General features: G+C 44.2%; 1 protein-coding gene across 2 annotated transcripts in view; it reads right to left on the bottom strand.

Annotated features, from left to right (window-relative positions):
- The window catches only part of Ahcyl2 (adenosylhomocysteinase like 2), a 134,740-nt gene that overhangs the window by 51,258 nt on the left and 65,866 nt on the right, over positions 1–17,616 (bottom strand). The gene's annotated exons all lie outside the window — the stretch shown is intronic.

The raw sequence follows: 17,616 nt of genomic DNA, 5'->3' as shown, positions 1-17,616 counted from the left end.
GTACAGTAAACAGGCGTTTCCTTGAAACCGGAGTTCCTTATGGCTTTCGGGTTCAAACAGCTACAGAAGCTCCCTGTCTGCTCCCACCAGGGGGCTGGCACCACCGCCTATCTCAAGTGAAATTCTTATTGCACTGGTGTTCAGATGAAGCCAGGGAAGATGGTCTTCGCAAAGCCAGAGCTTAGGAAGAAATGCTGAAAACAGTTCTGGGACCACGGCTCCCTCTGCTGGCTCCCTGTGGGATGTGCAGGAAGGTCTAAGGGGCCTTGGTTTCAGAAACAGCACAATGCTGACTGACTGCAGGCTAGAGGCTAGTCAGGACCCACCAGCCACCCCAACCCCCAGTGTGGGCATACAGGAGACCCAGGGTTCTCAGAAAAGTGCCTCAGTCCAGTGCTGGTTTTTCCTCACAGGTCTGGTATCAGGAAGAAAAAAGATGCCAACAGTATCCCTCCCCTCCCCGTGCAACCATATAAGCACCCTCCTCTGGACACACTTCTGAAATTTGGAAATAAACATAATTTAAGAAAAAATATATATGATATATAAAATCACATGTTTGCTTAGTTTATTCCTACAGGATGTTATCCAATAAGAATACCATAGGGTATTTTAAGTTATTTGTGATTATTGTGAAGGGTGTTTGTCCCTGATTTTTTTCTCAGTCCATTTGTCGTTTGTATATAAGAGGGGTAGTGAGGTGGGTTTTTTCGTTTGTTTGTTTGTTTTTTGAGTAAATCTGCTCTCCAGTCACATCCTTAAAGTGTTTAACCACTGTAGGAATTTTCTGAAAGAATTTTTTTGGTTGCTTATGTATACTCTCATATCATCTGAAAATAGCAATACTTTCTTTCCAATCTGTACCCCTTGATCTCCTTAAGTTGTCTTATTGCTCTAGCTAAAACTTCAAGTACAGTATTGAATAAATACGGAGACAGTGGAGAGCTTTGTCTTGTCCCTTATTTTAGTGGAATTACTTTAAGTTTCCCTCCATTTAATTTGATATTGGCTATACCAGCTTGCTGTTTATTGCCTTTATTATGTTTAGATATGTGACTCATGTCCCTGATCTCTCTAAGATGCTTATCATAAAGGGCTTTTGGATTTTGTCAGGAGCTAGGAAACAAGGAGGACTCAAGGGGAGACCCATGGATCCCACAGAAAAGGGGAAACAGAAGCGATCTTGTGTGTAGGGTGGGGTGGGTGGAGGTGGGAATGTGAGGATTGGGTTAGGAAATAGACGCAGTGGAAGAGTACTGAAGATGACTGGAAAGAGAGGGCATTTCAGGGTCAGACAGAGACTGGTACCAGGGGACTCCCAGGGATCTACAAGGATGACCCCAGCTAAGACTCCTAGCAATGGTGGATTCTGGCCCATGCACACAGCCTTTGATCTACAGTCTGTCCTGCTTATGGGAAACGCGGTAAATGGAAAAGGTGGTGTGGAGAGATTGTAGAAGTGACCAACCAGTGACTGGTCCAACCTCAGACCTATCTATCCCATGAGAGTGCCCACCCATGACCCTGTTTGGAGTGCCAGGACCCAGAGGCTAAAGGCCCAGAGGCCTAGGACAGAACCAAACAGGATCGGGAGGAGAAAAATCCGTGTAATGATGCTTAATGATACTCTGCTATACTCATAGACTGGTGCCTAGCCCAATTGTCATCAGAGAGGCTTCGTCCAGTAACTGATGGAAACAGATACAGATCCACAGCTAAACACTGGGCTGAGCTCAGGGTATCCTGCAAAAGAGAGGGAGGAAGAATTGGAGGAGCCAGGGACATCACAAGGGAACACTTAACCACAGAAACAATTAACCTGGGCTCATAGGAGCTCAGAGTCAGGGAGCCTGCATGGGACCAACCCAGGCCCACTACATATGTGTGAATTGTGAAGCTTGTTCTACTTGCAGGGCCCCTAGCAGTGGGAGCAGGGGCTGTCTCTAACACTTTGGCTGGCTCTTGGGAACCTTTTCCTCAAATACAGTTGCCTTGCCAGCATGAATACAAAGGGAGAAGCTTAGTCTTACCTCCACTTGGTATGCTATGCTTTGTTGATACCCAAGGGAGGCCTGCCCCTTTCTGAACAGAAACAGAGGGGGAGGGGATTGGAGGAAGGGGTGGGAGAATGTGGGGGGAGGGGAAGGGAGGCGAGAAGGGAGGGGAAACCTCCCTTCTGAATATAAAATAAATGAATAAATTTAATTAATTAAAAAAAAAAAAGTTGTACCATAGGGGCTGGGCATGCAATCCCAGCACTTTGAAAACAAATCTGTGGCTCTGTGAGTCTGAGACCACCTTGGTCTACACAGAGAGACCGCGGAGGAGGAGCAGGGTACCATAGCGATGCCAGTCCTGGTGGTGCATTCCTGTAATCCCAGTGTTAGGAGAGGAAGGCAAGATGATCACTGGTTCAAGGTTACCCTCAGCTACACAGTGAGAATGAAGTCAAGTCAGTTTAAGAAACAACAGGAAGCATACCACAAAGCGCCGAACAGTAAAGCTGTTGTCTAGCATACCAGGCCCTAGCTAGGTTCAGCCCCAACCACAGGAACCTGGACCACCAGAGACGCCGTAAAAAATACTATTGCTGGGTGAAGAAATACATGCCTATAATCCTAGCACTCGGGAGGCAGAGGCAGAGGCAGGCAGATCTTTGTGAATCTGAGGCCAGTCTGACCCACAAACACAGTGAGCTCCAAACCAGCCAGGTCTACACAGTGAGATGCACGTAAAAGAAAAATCTTCATCATCATTATGTGTTTGCATGGTATGTGTGTAGGGGAGTACCGCCAAAGCAGACGTGTGTGTGTGTGGGGGGGGGGGGCAGAGGACAACGTTTTGACCTCAGACCACCAGGCTTGTGCAGCAAGCACCCCTGCTGAGCTATCTTGCTGTCCTAGCACTAGTGTGGATTTCTGATGCACAGGACAATTTCTTGGGAGCTAATAATCATGATTGTGGTCTTGTTCCCCTTTGGATGTGGAGCAGAGGAAAGCATTGTAGCTCCTATGAAGAACTGTTGGGGGATGCCAGTGGCCTGGCCTGGTCGGTGAGCCCCGCCACCTGCTGCTCCCTGAGGTGAGATCCTACAGGCAGTAGCCATGAGCAAGCTGGGTTTGTAATCAATAGCCTTGGCTGAGATTCCGGGTGCTGCCACTAATTTATCCTTGCTGTCTCATCAGTCTTGTGGAACAGCCATCTCCCAGGCTGACGGGGACTTTAGAACGAGCACATAACTAATTTCTTAATGGTACCTCTTTAATCATGTCATTACTACACCATGTCCTTTCCCACCTCAGGCCTTTGCTCATGGCATTTTCTCAGTGTAGGCTTCAACTCAAATAGACTTCATTTGCAAGGGACAACTTTATCCCCCCACTTCCACAAAGAAAACACAATAGCTATTACATCTGAGAACTTAGGAGTTCATTAACTGGAATGAACTATGTAGGACATCAGTTATTTATGCACCAGTTAGAAACTTGATTCCGATACAACTACATTTCACTATACTGTGTCCTAGAGGGTCCTTCTACAGCCAGAGCAGGAGCAATACTACTGCACATGATTACAGAACAGCAGCATTTAGGTGAGGTGGTGGCAATGTCAACTACACCAGCTCCAGAAGCCAGCGACATCAAAACCACTCAGGAGAACTTCCTTTAACTCCAAGAACAGGCGTGCTCTGTGTGCCAGCTGTGCTCCTATCAGTGGTGACTTGACAGGGGATCAGAACCTCCAAGGCCAAGCCAGCTACCCCAGAGTCATGTGGTAGAAGTTTGAAGAATTTGGAACCTAAAGTCATAAGGCACGGAGTGATGAATGCAATAACCCTCTAAGATGATCACCATGGCTGTATTAGACTTCGGCAAATCTGATGATTCTCAGGATAAACTGAGGGAGACTGGACTGTGAAAGGTCAAAGCATTCAGGTCCAACATTCGGTATTTCTGATTCATTTACTTTCTCTGAGGCTGTAAGAAAAAGCAGCCATGATTCTTTAGTCACATGGCCATCGGTTGTTCAAGGCTAAAGTGCCTGAGTTCAAAGATCAGTCTACTTAGTTATGAGGTTGGTTGGAGTGGTCAGGCCTGAGGTCTCCCTGGCTGCCTATGCTCCGGCCACCTGAGTGTGTGCTATCAGAAAGTAGTAGAAGCTTTGAGACATGGGACCAACTATTGGGGACTGTGCCTCTGAAAGGGATACTGGGACCTGGTCCCCTTCCTCTCTCTCTCTCTCTCTCTGCTTCCTGACTGCCATGAGAGAACAAAATGCTCCCACCAGGAGGTTCGGCCTCTCACCACAGGCCCAAAGCAATATGGCCATAGGACCATGGACGAACATCTGGATACAAAATGACTTCCTCCTTTATGAGCTGTTTACCTCGAGCCTCTTGTCAGAAAAGAGTGCCAGCACACCTCTTCAAGGCTGAAACGTCAGTGCCCTCTCTCCTGCGTCAACTCACTCACCTCTCAGTCCTTCTGTGCTCCGAAGATTCAACGTGGACACATCACCAAGACTGCTAAAGACTCACAGGCTTTGAAGTCAGCTCCAGCACTTACCGGGCTAGCATCCTCCGGCAAACTATATTCTTTTTAAAGCCTTTGTTTCCTCATTTGTAAAAACATGATGATAATGCTTATATTATTGGGGTTTTAAAAAAGTTTTATTTTGCATGTATGAGTATTTGCTAGCATATATGTATGTGCACTACATTGTCTGGCGCCTGTAGAGGCCAGAAGAGGGTACCAGATACCCTGGAACGGGAATTACAGGTGGTTGTGAACTACTATCTGGGTAGTTCTGGAAACCAAACCTTGGTCCTTGAAAGAGCAATTAAGTGCTCTTAACTGTTGAGCCATCTTTCTAGTCCTGAAATTTTTAAAATAGAGATTAATATATTTGTTTATATAAATTCAGTACCAGGAAGCTACACTGCCCCCAAACTAGATCTAGCAGAGTAGTACTAGACTGCCTGGCTGCATTTCTCCACTTACTGTGTAACCTTGAGTTAATTACCTATTCTGCCTGTTTCCTCATCTGTTCAGGAGGAATTTTGAGAGGATCAGGGAAGTTAATGAGTTAAAAAGCACACTTGGGTGCTGGAGTGAGGGCTCAGTGGGTAAGGACACTTATGCGACCCCGTGCTCAGGAGGCAGAAGCTGGAGAACAAGGTGCTCAAAGATAGCCTGAAGCCTCGTGTCAGAACAAATAACGGTAAAAAGTACTTAAAGGCAGTAACAGTTGCTGGAAGCTTCCAGAGTTACACAAACTTCACTATTATGCTAATAATATGTACAAGCTGTTTCCCAACATACCAGATACAGTTTTGAGTTTTGTTGTTTTCTTTGAGGCTGTCTCATGTAGTCTAGACTGGCTTCAAACTAACAACCCTCTACTTCTGATCCTCCCGTCTCTACCTCCCAAGTGCTAGGATTACATACATGTAGCGCCAAACCCAGATTTAAGTGGCTGGATATCAAACCCTGGGCCTCTAGGCAAGTACTCTACCAACTATCTATCTTTTCTTCTTATGTGTAGTGAATTCATTCATTTAATCAAACCACAAATATTCACCGATGCCTACCTTGTGTTAGCAGCCTAGAGACGGTCCCTGACTTCAAGATGTCTACAGGTTCAATCTCCAGCATAGGGGGGGTGGAATGGGGGTGATGGGACAGAAGACATAGCTGGACATAGCTCAGTGGAATGCTTGTGTAGCATGGACAAGGCCCAGGTTCAATCCCCATCACTACAGTCAATCAATGAATGTAAGAAAATGGATCATCTAAGAAAAGGTCAGTATGGATGTGGCAGGGCATCTATCATGTATTGAGGGTGTAGCATCAGAGAAGCTCCATTTAATTGGAAAGAGATGGGAAGTATAGGAGTTACTGGTGTGTGCTGAGGAGTGGAGTCATGGAGGAAAGAATACAATATCTACAGTATCTCTTACTGTATCTCCTTTCTTCCTAACAAGCGGCTACCTGAGGTCGGCCATAACCATCCATCCAAGAGCCAATGCCACACAGACAAGTGTACATACATTTGTTAAAATCTTATTAGAATTCCAACCTGACTTAGAAAGTCTCAGCTGATGCCCAGAGTGCTCAGATGCAGCTCTGAAAAGTGAGATAATTCCAATCCTGTGTAGGCCCCCGGGCATGTTAAATTCATCTTATTTATACATGACTATCAACAGCTTGCTTGTTTTGAATCTGATCATAACACTTTCTTGTTTACAATGCCCCCAAACTGCCCCCCCACTGTACTCAAAATGAAGTTCTAATCCTTAGCATGTTTTTTCCGTGGCTCCCAAAAGTGCCTCGGCACTCCGTAGTCTCCTACATGCTCACAGAGCACATATGTGCCTCTCAGATTTTACAGCATGGCTGTAAATTCCTTCAGTACACATCTCCAGCTCCTGGTCTAGGTTAAGAATGAATTCTAGGCTAGTTGCAGTGGCATGTTATAATCCTAACACTCAGTCAGCCTGGGGGGGGGGAGAGAGAGGAAGAGAGAGAGAGAATAGGAACAAACCACTGGTCTTATTTATTTCTGTGTTTCAAGTGCCTAACGTTTAGTAAACTAGCAGCGAATGTTCACTGCTGAGACTAAGTAGCTAAGTCAGAGACAATGATAAAATAGAGGACAGGCCCTCGAAGTAAAAGGTAGGAAAAGGGAAGATACAGATGTATAAGTGACAAAACAAACAGAAACAAGCATAACCAAGTTGTAACTAGCTGGGCTAATAGCACCTTTTCGTCACTTAGTAACCTAACCAGGGTTCTCAGCTGGGCAATTAAGCAATTTAGAGGCTATAGTGCCCTTGAGCACCAAGCTACTGTCTTCACTTCCTGTAAGTCTGAGAGCTGGGGAGTGGAGTGTGGACTTAAATCCACAATTCTCCTGACTTGGCAAACACAGATCTACTTAGGTCAGGGTTCAGTTCACTTAGCACCATGAGTCAAACCTGCCTCACAGAGAAGTCAAACTTCACCTTCAAAACTCCTTAAAACCTAAAGTATCAGAAAGAATGTGTTTATTACAGAATTGGGTGTTGAAAGTGGCACAGAAAAAACAAACAAACATACAAACAAACAAACAAAAAGCTGGGAGGTGGTGGCGCATGTCTTTAATCCCAGCACTCGGGAGGCTGAGTCAGGAGGATCTCTGTGAGTTCAAAGCCAGCCTGGTCTACAAAGCGAGTGCCAGGACAGGCTCCAAAGCTACACAGAGACACCCTGTCTAAAAAAAAAAAAAAAAAAAAAAAAAGTGGCACACAAAATACTAGTGTGTTATTATTAAATAGTTTTCACTGTATTCTTTCCTCTTAAATAAATGTTCTAGAAACATAATTTACATAAAAAGTAAAAAGAAAGGTTGTAGCTCGATAAAATTTTAGAAGTCAATACACCTATATTATACTCGAAGATAAGAACATTCCAGAACCAGAATTATCTAAGTTAGGGTGGCAATATAGCTCTGTGATAGAATGCATAAAACACCATGTTCAGGTGTGGTAGTGCATGTTTGTAACCCTGGAAGCCAAGACCTAGAGAAATTAAATAACTAACTTCCCTTAGATTCTTACAGTACTCGTTTAGGGGTGGAGACAGGGTTTCCTCTGTGTGGCCCTGGCTGTTCTGGAATTCGATCTTCAGACCAGGCGGTCCTCAAACTCTCAGAGATCCACCTTCCTCTGTCTCCCCAGTGGTGGGATTAAATAAAGGTGTGGGCCACTGCCCTTTTTTTTTTTTTTTTTCCTTTGAGGTAGGGCTTGTAGTGGCTATGTGGCCAAGACTGGCTTCAAGCATGTGGCAATTCAGCCCCCTGAGTTTTAGGATGAAGGCATATGACATTATGCCCAGCTTTGCCCTTGACTTTTGGGGGTACCTCAAGTGTTCAGAAACCCTTTGTAATCAGCAGGGATTAAGTAGAATTATTCCCTTAACAGGTGGTGGGGACTGGTTCCAGAACCCTCTTCTCCCTCATATCAAAATCAGAAACCTAAGTAAATGGTCTCATATTTATATAGAACATATCTTCTGTATGATTCACCTCTAGATAGTTCATAATAAATGACAAAATATAAAAGTATGTAAGTAGTTATTGTAATCCCCTCAAACCACAGGAGTGGCCAGGCTCCTCCCCTAAGGACCTCCAACTGCCAGGTTCCACCCACAGGACACTCTAACTGCCCTAACTGCTGGACCCAGCCTCCCAAACTACAGAGCAAAAAGCCCAATCTCTGGGTGCAACATCCACCAATCTCCACCCTTGAAATCTTCACCCTGAAAAGTTCCAACACCCTCCCCAAGAAACTCTATATAAGCGCTGTGTCCTGTTCAGTTCTCCTCTGTTCCTTGCCTGAGCAGAGGCAATAATTCTCTTGTGTGAGGTTTATTGTGTGGTGTGACTTTGAGGTATTCCCTGGCTCCCTACTGCCAAGGTACCTTTCCATCTGAGCTATAATACTTTCAGTCAAACTGTATTGTTTGATGAATAATGACATGAGAAAAAGTCAAAGTATTCAGACATAACTTTTAGTATCTTCAGTCTGCAGTCGGTAGAGCTGCCAACTGTCTAATATTTCTATTCCCATTAAGAGACTAACAAGACTTAATGGGTCCAAAATTGCTGGTGCATTTTCTTACTTTTCTACATTAAGGATGTACAACATTGGTCACCTATTAAGAGAAAAGTAAATGTGTGGTAGACAGTTTGTGTGGTAGACAGAATGGTGTCCCAGTAATATATTCGTCCTTTGTAACAGGAGAACAGAAGTAAATATAGACAGCTCTGGGGATTTGGTGAAATGGGATGAAAGAGGTCCATCCTCCCACACGATGCATCATGAGACAATGGCATCAATTGTGAGGGGAGGGAGCCTGTAAGAGAACTAGGGGGAGGGGAGGTAAAGAAATTGACTTAAAGAAAGACAACTGGCAAACAGGAACTGGAGACAGGTAAGTTGCAGCAAAGCAAGTTTCTAAGTAGGGCAGCAATATCTCTGCAGAATGGTGTGACAAAAATACTCTCAGGGAAGATGGCTCACTGTGCAACTGATACGTTCAAAGGAGAGTCCAGCAGCCAGAAACGACAGCAACTTAAGGTCAGCCTTACAGCAGCTACAGGCTGGGTCTCCAGACTGTATGAGAGAAAAGGAAACGACAAACGTGAGAAATTGCGGAGAGGAAGAATGAGCAGGGTCAACACTTTCCACATCATACTCACACTCCTCACACCTGAAAACGTCTGCAAGATGGTCCTGATGTCTGTGATAAGCACAGTCATCATCTCTGCCTGCCACCTGTTTGTCAAAAAGATGGGTCTGATTAAAATATTCATTGGCAACCAAATATACATTCCAATGAGTTCCAAAGCAAATTAGTCAAGCATAACCATTATTAGAAAGGGGCTATTTTTGCATTCTAGGATAAGGTATCATTTATAAGAAGCAAAAGTTGTTGACCCCTTTTTGTCTCTCTATTATGTAGCCCTGGCTGTCCTGAAACTTGCTATGTAGACCAGGCTGGCCTCAAACTCAGAGATCCACCTGCCTCTGTCTGTTATGATTAAGAGACCAGAATCATTTAGGCAAATCTTCTGGGAAGTATTTCCTCAGGGTCAGCACATAGAAGCTATGGTGCAGAGGGGCCCAAGGCTGCATCTCAAGCTGACAAACTCGCTGATGTGTAAGAGTCTCCCATGAGGTACTAGTTTTTGTGGCAAGCGGGCTGCAAGATTGAGAAGGTCATGGACAGCAGCTAAGACTTGGCACTATGAACGGCCAGGAAACCCATTGGTAAAGGTGCAGCCTCAGTTGCAGCAAGACCTCAGGACTGAAGGGGTTGTGGAGAGAAAATGAGGTCTGGAATCGTGTGGCCGAGTTGAAAAGAGGCCAGGAGGCCACTGGTAGAGGTGCAATCTCAGTTGCTGTAGATACCCTGTGTACTGGATACTGCCAAGGACAGGGCAGTGGGGCCAGCCCGAGCCTACCACACAAGCCGTATGCTGGGTGGATGACAGGGCTGCCCAAGCTCTTGGAGCCCAGCAGATACTGAGCGACTGAGCAAGTTCTGGACGCTAAACAGTGAAGATTTTGTTTACACTGCTCAATATTGGTTTTTCTTCGATTTTATTCTAACCTTGCCCTGGTTCTGCTACTCTCTCTTAGAATTAGAAAGTATGTAACTTATTTTAGATTTTACAGGAGACCACAGTTGAGATATTGTATTTTTAGAGTGTTGAAAGACTGCTGAACTATTCAAGTTTTATATTATGATATTAATATGAGTTTTGGGGGACAAACAAGAAAGAAAAGGTTGTGCGTCAAGCTGATAAGAGGTCAATTGTGCTGTTAGTTTCTGTCAACTAGAGGCAAACTAGTCTTGAGAAGAAGGCAACTCAATTGAGGAATTGTGTCCATCAGCTCAGCCTATGGACAATGCCTGTGGGACTTTTTTTTGTTTTTTAAGTTGATGTAGAAGGGTCCAGGGCCATCTCTGGGCAGGTGGAATTGAGCTGAGGGTGAAAGGTAGCTGAGGGAGGGAGAGGGAACTGGGATTGATATGTAAAATAAGACTGTTTCTAATTTAAATAAAATTTGTAAAAAGGAAAGAAAGAAAGAAAAGTAGCTGAGTTGCTTCCAGGTTCTGGCTATTACAAATAATGCTCCTGTTATGAACATAGAACCTGGGAGCAACCTAGATGTCCCTCAACCGAAGAATGGATAAAGAAAATGTGGTACATTTACACAATGGAGTACTACTCAGCAGGAAAAAAAAAAAAAAAAGAAAAGAAACAAAAAATGGAATCTTGAAATTCAAAGGCAAATGAATGGAACTAGAAGAAAGCAGCCTGAGTGAAGTAACCCAGACACAGAAAGAAAAACGTGATATGTACTCATTCATAAGTGGATATTAGACATAAAGCAAATGATCACCCGCCTACGATCCACAACCCCAGAGAAGCTAGAAAAGAAGGAGGGCCCTAAGAGAGGCATACATGGTCCCTGAGAAGGGGAAAGGGACAAGATCTCCTGAGCAAATTGAGAGGGAGGAGGGGGGAGTTAGGAGAAAGAGCAGGGGAGAATAGGAGGGGAGAGGAGAACATGAGAGAACAGGAAGATTGAGTCAGGGAAAGAATAGAGGAGAGCAAGAGAAGAGAGATACCATAGTAGAGGGAGCCATTATAGGTTTAAAAAGAAATCTGGCACTACGGAAATGTCCAGAGACCTACAAGGATGACCCCAACTAACAATCTAAGCAATAGTGGAGAGGCTACCTTTTATGCCCTTCCACGATAATGAGATTAATGACTACCTTATATTGCTACCCTATAACCTTCATCCAGTAGCTGATGGAAGCAGAAGCAGACACTCACAGCTAAACACTGAGCCGAACTCCTGGAATCTAGTTGCAGAGAGGGAAGAGTGATGAGCAAAGGGGTCAAGACCATGCTGGAGACACCCATAAAAACAGCTAACATGAGCAAATTGGAGCTCATGGACCCCAGACTGACATCTGGGGAACCAACATAAGACCTTCCAGGCCCCCCTGAATGTGGATGTCAGTTAGGGGGCCTGGGCAGTTTTATGGGGCCTCTGGCAATGGAACCTAGTGCACGAATGGGCTTTGGGAGCCCATTCCCTATGAAGGGATACTCTCTCAGCCTAGATACATGGGGGAGGGCCTAGGGACTTCCCAAATGATGTGTCAGACTTTGATGATCCCCCATATGGGCTTCATTATCCTTGGGAAGTTGGATAGAGGTGTGATGGGTCTGTGGGGGCATGGGAGGCTGGGAAGAGGGAACTGGGATTGGTATGCAAAATAAACTGTTTTCAATGTAAATAAAAATTAATTAATTAAAAAAAAGGAAAAGTAGCTGAATAAGATAAAGGGAATAGAATAATAAGCAGCATTCCTCTATTGTCTCTGTTTCAGATTCTCTCTAGGTTCCTGCCTTGAGTTTCTAGTCTTGGCTCTCCTTGATAATGACAGACTATAAACCGTAAGCCAAATACACCCATTCCTCCTCAGACTGGTTTTAGACAATGTTTTACCACACCAACAGAAACTGGTTTGAATGTGAATGGCCCCCACAAACTCAAATATCTGAATATTTGGTTCCCAGTTAGTGCAACTGTTTGGGAATGATCAGAATGTGTGGCCTTGTTGGAGGTTTCAAGAGCCTCTCTATTCCCAGTTAGCTCTCTCTGTGTATGTCTCATGTTTGTAGATGGGATGTAAGCTCTCAGCTGATGCTCCAGCACTATGCCTGCTGCCTGCCTGATGCAATTCCCCCTGTCAAGATGGTCATAGACTCTAACCCTCTTGAACTATGAGCCACAATAAACTCTTTCTTCTATAAGTTATCTTGGTCATGATGTCTCTTCATAGCAACAGAAAAGTCACTAAGGCAGAAACCAAACTAGCATAGTAGGTAAATTTGAAAATAGAGGGGGCTGACAGATGTTATGTTCCATGCTCTGGATGATTTCAAGACAAATGTACTTCCACTTAAAGGTTATAAACTCATTCTTGCCTGAAAGAGATACACATTCTTCCCATGAGCTTCGTAAATCATTTTAATTTTGTTTCTAAGTACAGTTCTCTACAATAAAGATGCTCCAGCCAAACTCTTCTGCCATGGGCTATGGATGTGGCTTAACAACAGACAGCATGCCTAACAGATATGAAGTATTAGGAGTTTCTCCCCAGAACTACAAAACAAACCTTCAGATCTTAAAGCAATGCCGGCATTGCTATACCTAGCTGCAAGAGAAGGTCTTAACATTACCCACAGTGAAGACTTATGGAAAAACCTTATTCAAACCCATGAGACTACCCAAGTAGTCTTGAGGTGTCCAGTTGCTGAAAACAACCCAAGCCTATAGACAGATCAATATAACCTTGTTAGACTTCCGTATTTCCTTACGAAGCCTTTCTTTTGGACTCTGCAGCAGCTGTAAAATGTTACCTTTGGAATGCCAACTATAACTCCTAGTGCTCGGGTTGTATATCAGTTGACAGGGTGCTGGCCTAGCACCATCTTGAACCAGGGTAGTAGCACACAGGCATGTATTCCCAGAATTCCAGGGGCAGAAACAAAAATAAATAAATAAGTAGACAGACAGACAGACAGACAGATAAGATAGATCAGGAGTTGAAGTTCAATCTTGGCCTAGAAGGTTCTAGATAACTGCACAAGACTGTCTTAACAGTTCCAATATCCACCCTTTACTAATCTTATTACTTCTAATCTCTCTGTCTCCCCTTCAAATCATTACATAGAAAATGGTTTTCCAATTTTTTAACACCAAAACCCACACACTTTTGCACATCATTCTTCCTCCCCTTTCTTGTTTTTCTTTGGAGAGAGGATCTCTAAGGACAGGCCTTGAACTCTCTATGTAGCCAAGAATGATTCAGCGCTTTTGACCCCCAGGGTTAGGGTGACAGGTGTGTGCCATCTCCTCCAGTTTCCCATTCCTGCCTCCATCAAATTCTCTCTTCTTCTCGGGGACTACTCTCCATCAACGGACTCCTCTCCTTTTATTCAACTTTTCAGTGTCCAGTGGTTTCTCCTCCTCAGCAGCAAATATGTTCGGGTTTCTACCGTTCCCCAACGTAAGTTCACTGCCATCCCCTTCAGCTATTGATGCTACGCCCGTCTTCATAACCACGCCTTTCACAACGCCCCTCGTGGTCTTCAGCTGACCGCCAATCACGTGACAGTGGTCATGAAGTCCTTGTCGATAAATGTAAGCGTATTTCTCGGCTTGCTTTGCATCTCTGGACCCTCACTGACAGTACGCCCTCCTTGGAAGACCCCCTCCCTCAGCCTCTCTGGCCCTATATCCACCTTTCCTCTGACCTCCAACATGCCCTTCTTTTCAGTTTGCCTTGGAGTTTTTCTCTTGGGGGGGGGGGAGAGCTCTTGAAGGTTCTACTGTAGTCTGTTTCTTCTTCATAGCAAACATTCTCTTGCCCAAATCCATCACTTTATTTATTCTTTGATTGTGTGTGCGTGTGCGTGTGCATGTTTTAGGCAGTGTCTCCTGTAGTTCAGACTGGTGTCAAACTTGCTATGTTGCTAAGAATGACTCCAATTGACCCTCCTGCCTTCTCCTCTGAAGTATTGAATGTGCAACAATGACAGGCTTCATTTATTTATTTATTTTTGTTTTTTTGAGGCAGGGTCTCATTAGGTGGTCCCAGAACTCACATAGAGTCCCTGTCTGCTACTGCCTCCTGAGTGCTGGAGTTAAAGGCACATGCCACGGCCACCCTTTCATTTATTTTTAATATGCTAGTAATCTCCAAAACTCTGTTCTTAAAACCTTTGAGCTTTATTCTCAGCTGATGGCCTACTAGATGACTTTAGTTAATGATGCTCCCATAGGCATTCTCATTATAGCATAGCTAGTTGTTTGTTTACTTTTCCTAGCAAATGAAATTAATAAAAGATAAGTAAACAAGGCTGGGAAAATGCCTCAGTGACTAAAGGTGCTTGTTGCCACGTCTGACAACCTGAACTCTACCCCTAGTACCTACACGGTAGAAAGAGAAAACTGATTCTTGCAAGTTGTCTTGTGACCTTCACCGCATTATGCCCGGGTGGACCTTCCCACACCCGGCCTCCACACAAAAATACATGTATAAATGTAGTAAAACAGATGAAAAATGAAAGTCGTGGCGGGTACTATGAAGGAAATGACCAACATGCTAAAGTATGAGGGGAAGACACCGCTTTAGAGAGAATCATCACAGGGGCATTTAAAGACAATAGCATCAGAAGACTAGAGACCACTTACTCTATGAAATGAAGGCAATGCTATCTGCAAAGACCTGCAGTGAGAAAGTACATGTTTACAGAAGAAAAGACAGCTTGTGTGGCTGGAATTCAGTGATGGGAAGGAGACCGAGGTTACTCACACTAGGGCAGCTCACAACTACTTGTAACCCTAGTTCCAGGGAACACACATCCTCTTAAGGCCTTCGAGGGCACTAGTATGCATGTCTATATATAGACGGAGACAACACACAAAACAAATCTTTTCTTTAAAAGCTAAGAGGGTTTCCAGTGCACCTCAGTTGGAAGAGTGCTCACCTGGAACACAGGGGACTCTGGGTTTGAGTCACAGCACCACAGAAACCAGACACGATGGCACAGGGGACATATGCCTGTAATCCAAGTACCTGGGAGGAAGTTCGAGGGTCAGAAGTTCAAGGTCATCTCCGCTACACAGGGAATTCAATTCCATGCCAGCCTGACTTCAGGAACTTGGATTTATACTACATCTAACAGGGAGTGACGGAACACTTTATACTTACATGTACTGCTGTGTGGAAACAGATTACAGACAAGAAGAAGGGAAGCTCAATCGGAAAGCTGACACAATAGGTCAAGTGAAGGACATGACATCTGGAGCGGCTAGCAGCAATAAAGACAGAGGGAAGCAGACAGATTTCATTAACAGATTGGATTTATGAGGTGAGAAGAATGACTTGATTTTACCCTGAACAATTAGGCTGGTGATGACGTACTAAAACTTTGGCAGGGTAAAGAAAAAGTTCATTAGAAAAGTCAAAAGTTCCACTGTGGACATGTAAAGTCCTACAACATTTGCCTTTTTACATTTTTGGTGTTTTGAGGCAAGGTCTCACACCATAGCCTAGGCTGGTCTGGAAATCTCCTGTAAACCAGGCTGGTCTCTCAAACTTGTAGCAACCCTTCTTTCTCAGCCTCCTGAGTGCTGAATTATGGGCCTTGGTCATCCATCACATCCTGCTGTCTGTGAGGCACGTCTGTGGACACAGAATATGCAGGCAGGTATGAGCGTTGGGAGCCCAGTAAGAGGTCTACACTGGAAACAACGTGACTAGAGGATGGTCAGGTCACAATGGCAAATGAAGTCCTTATGCTCTAATTTTCACCTGGACATTTGAACTTTTATCATGGAAACGAATCCTTTCAGGGTTCCTCGTTTGTCCCTCTGTCCCCACTACTTACTGTCAGACTTCATTAAGGTAACAGTCCTCCATCCATTCTCAAGAAAATGGCTACCAACGTCAAGTGTCCATGGTTTGTCCTGTTCATTTCCGGAAGTAAAAGAGATACTCCATTTCCGAGAGATAAAGAGGGAAGGGGGGGAAGGAGAGAAAAAAGAAAAATGGAAGCTAGTTCTACTTCCATCACACATGACTTGGGAGGCTGAGGCAGGAGATCACCAGTTAAAAATACCAACCTGGGCTACACAGTGAGCCTCTGTCTCAAATACAAAACAAAACAAAACAAAAAACCCAAAAGCAAAGAATTGTGGGTCAGAGTTGATAGTTAATAAAATTAATACTTTTAATGAATCAGAGGCAGTCTAAGTGAAATTGGAAAACACTGCCTTTAAAAGTTTTGTACTTATTTTTAATTGTGTGTGTGTGTGATATGTGCATGTACATACATACATACATACAAGTGGCTTCTAAGGCCAGAGACATCATGGGTGCTAGAGAACTGAACTGGGGCCCTCTGAAAGATTTGTGTATGCTCTTAACTGCCGAGCCATCTCTTTAACACCAAAAGACCAAATTCTCCAATTGCAAATAACTGCCAACAAAGACCGTGATAACAACCAGTCTGCTCTCATTGCCTTGCATTTATGCTAAGGTGCTGGGAGTCTGATTTAGCATTGCTCATGTAGCTTTACTGCAAATGCCAATGTAACGGAAAAAGCAACCAACACTATGACAAGGTACCGGGATCCCCACACACGGGGAGCTCACGGGGCCACACATGGAGAGTAAGTAAGTAGTGCTGACACTATCATTGTGAGGTCTGGAGACCAGGACAAAATCATCAAAGACATTCTGCTTTAGGGGAGATAAATGGGTGGACTCTCAAAACTTCTCTGAAGGTCATCAATGGGCCACCAAAACTCATAAGGGAAAGGAGAGTATGTGAGTGCTGTGGTTTGTATGTGCAACGGCCCCCATGGGCTGAAGTGTCTGAACGCTTGGTCTCCAGCTGGCTGACTATTTCGATAGACTGTGGAACCTTCAGAAGATGGGGCCGTGCTAGACGTCAGTCCCTGGGCGCGAGCCTTGGGTTTTTGTGGTCAGGCCCCATTTCTTGTCTGCCTCTACTTCCTGAGGAGAGGAGTTGTCCCACTGCACGGCCATGCGTTTCCTCCCCGCACTGATGTATCCCTCAACTGTAAGCCAAATTAAACCCTGGCTCCTTAAGTTCCTTCTTGTCAGACATTTGGCCACAGCAAGAAGAAAAGCAACACAATGAAGTTTATCCAGGCTCAGCCTCATTTTAAAAGGCTAATTTCCCCCCCCCAGGAAAGTTACTTCTGAATCTAAGTAATCTCTAATATTCTGACTACTGCTTAGTTAGATTTCTCAGATCATCTATTATGGAGACTAACACACCTCTTGTGCTTACAATCAAACATAATTCAGAATTTTTATATATTGAGGCAGTGTAATTAAATGAATGACACACACTAAAAAGGAATGCTTAAAGATTAAAGTCCTCTGTTCATAAAACATAGATATAAAGAGTAAAAGTAAAAATTAACAAATAAATACAATTTAAAAAGAA

Source organism: Phodopus roborovskii, unplaced genomic scaffold (genome assembly GCF_943737965.1).
Source record: "Phodopus roborovskii unplaced genomic scaffold, PHOROB, whole genome shotgun sequence".
NCBI classification, from domain to species: domain Eukaryota; kingdom Metazoa; phylum Chordata; class Mammalia; order Rodentia; family Cricetidae; genus Phodopus; species Phodopus roborovskii.
Note: the sequence above shows the minus strand (reverse complement) of the source record. Positions and strands in the feature narration are given on the sequence as shown.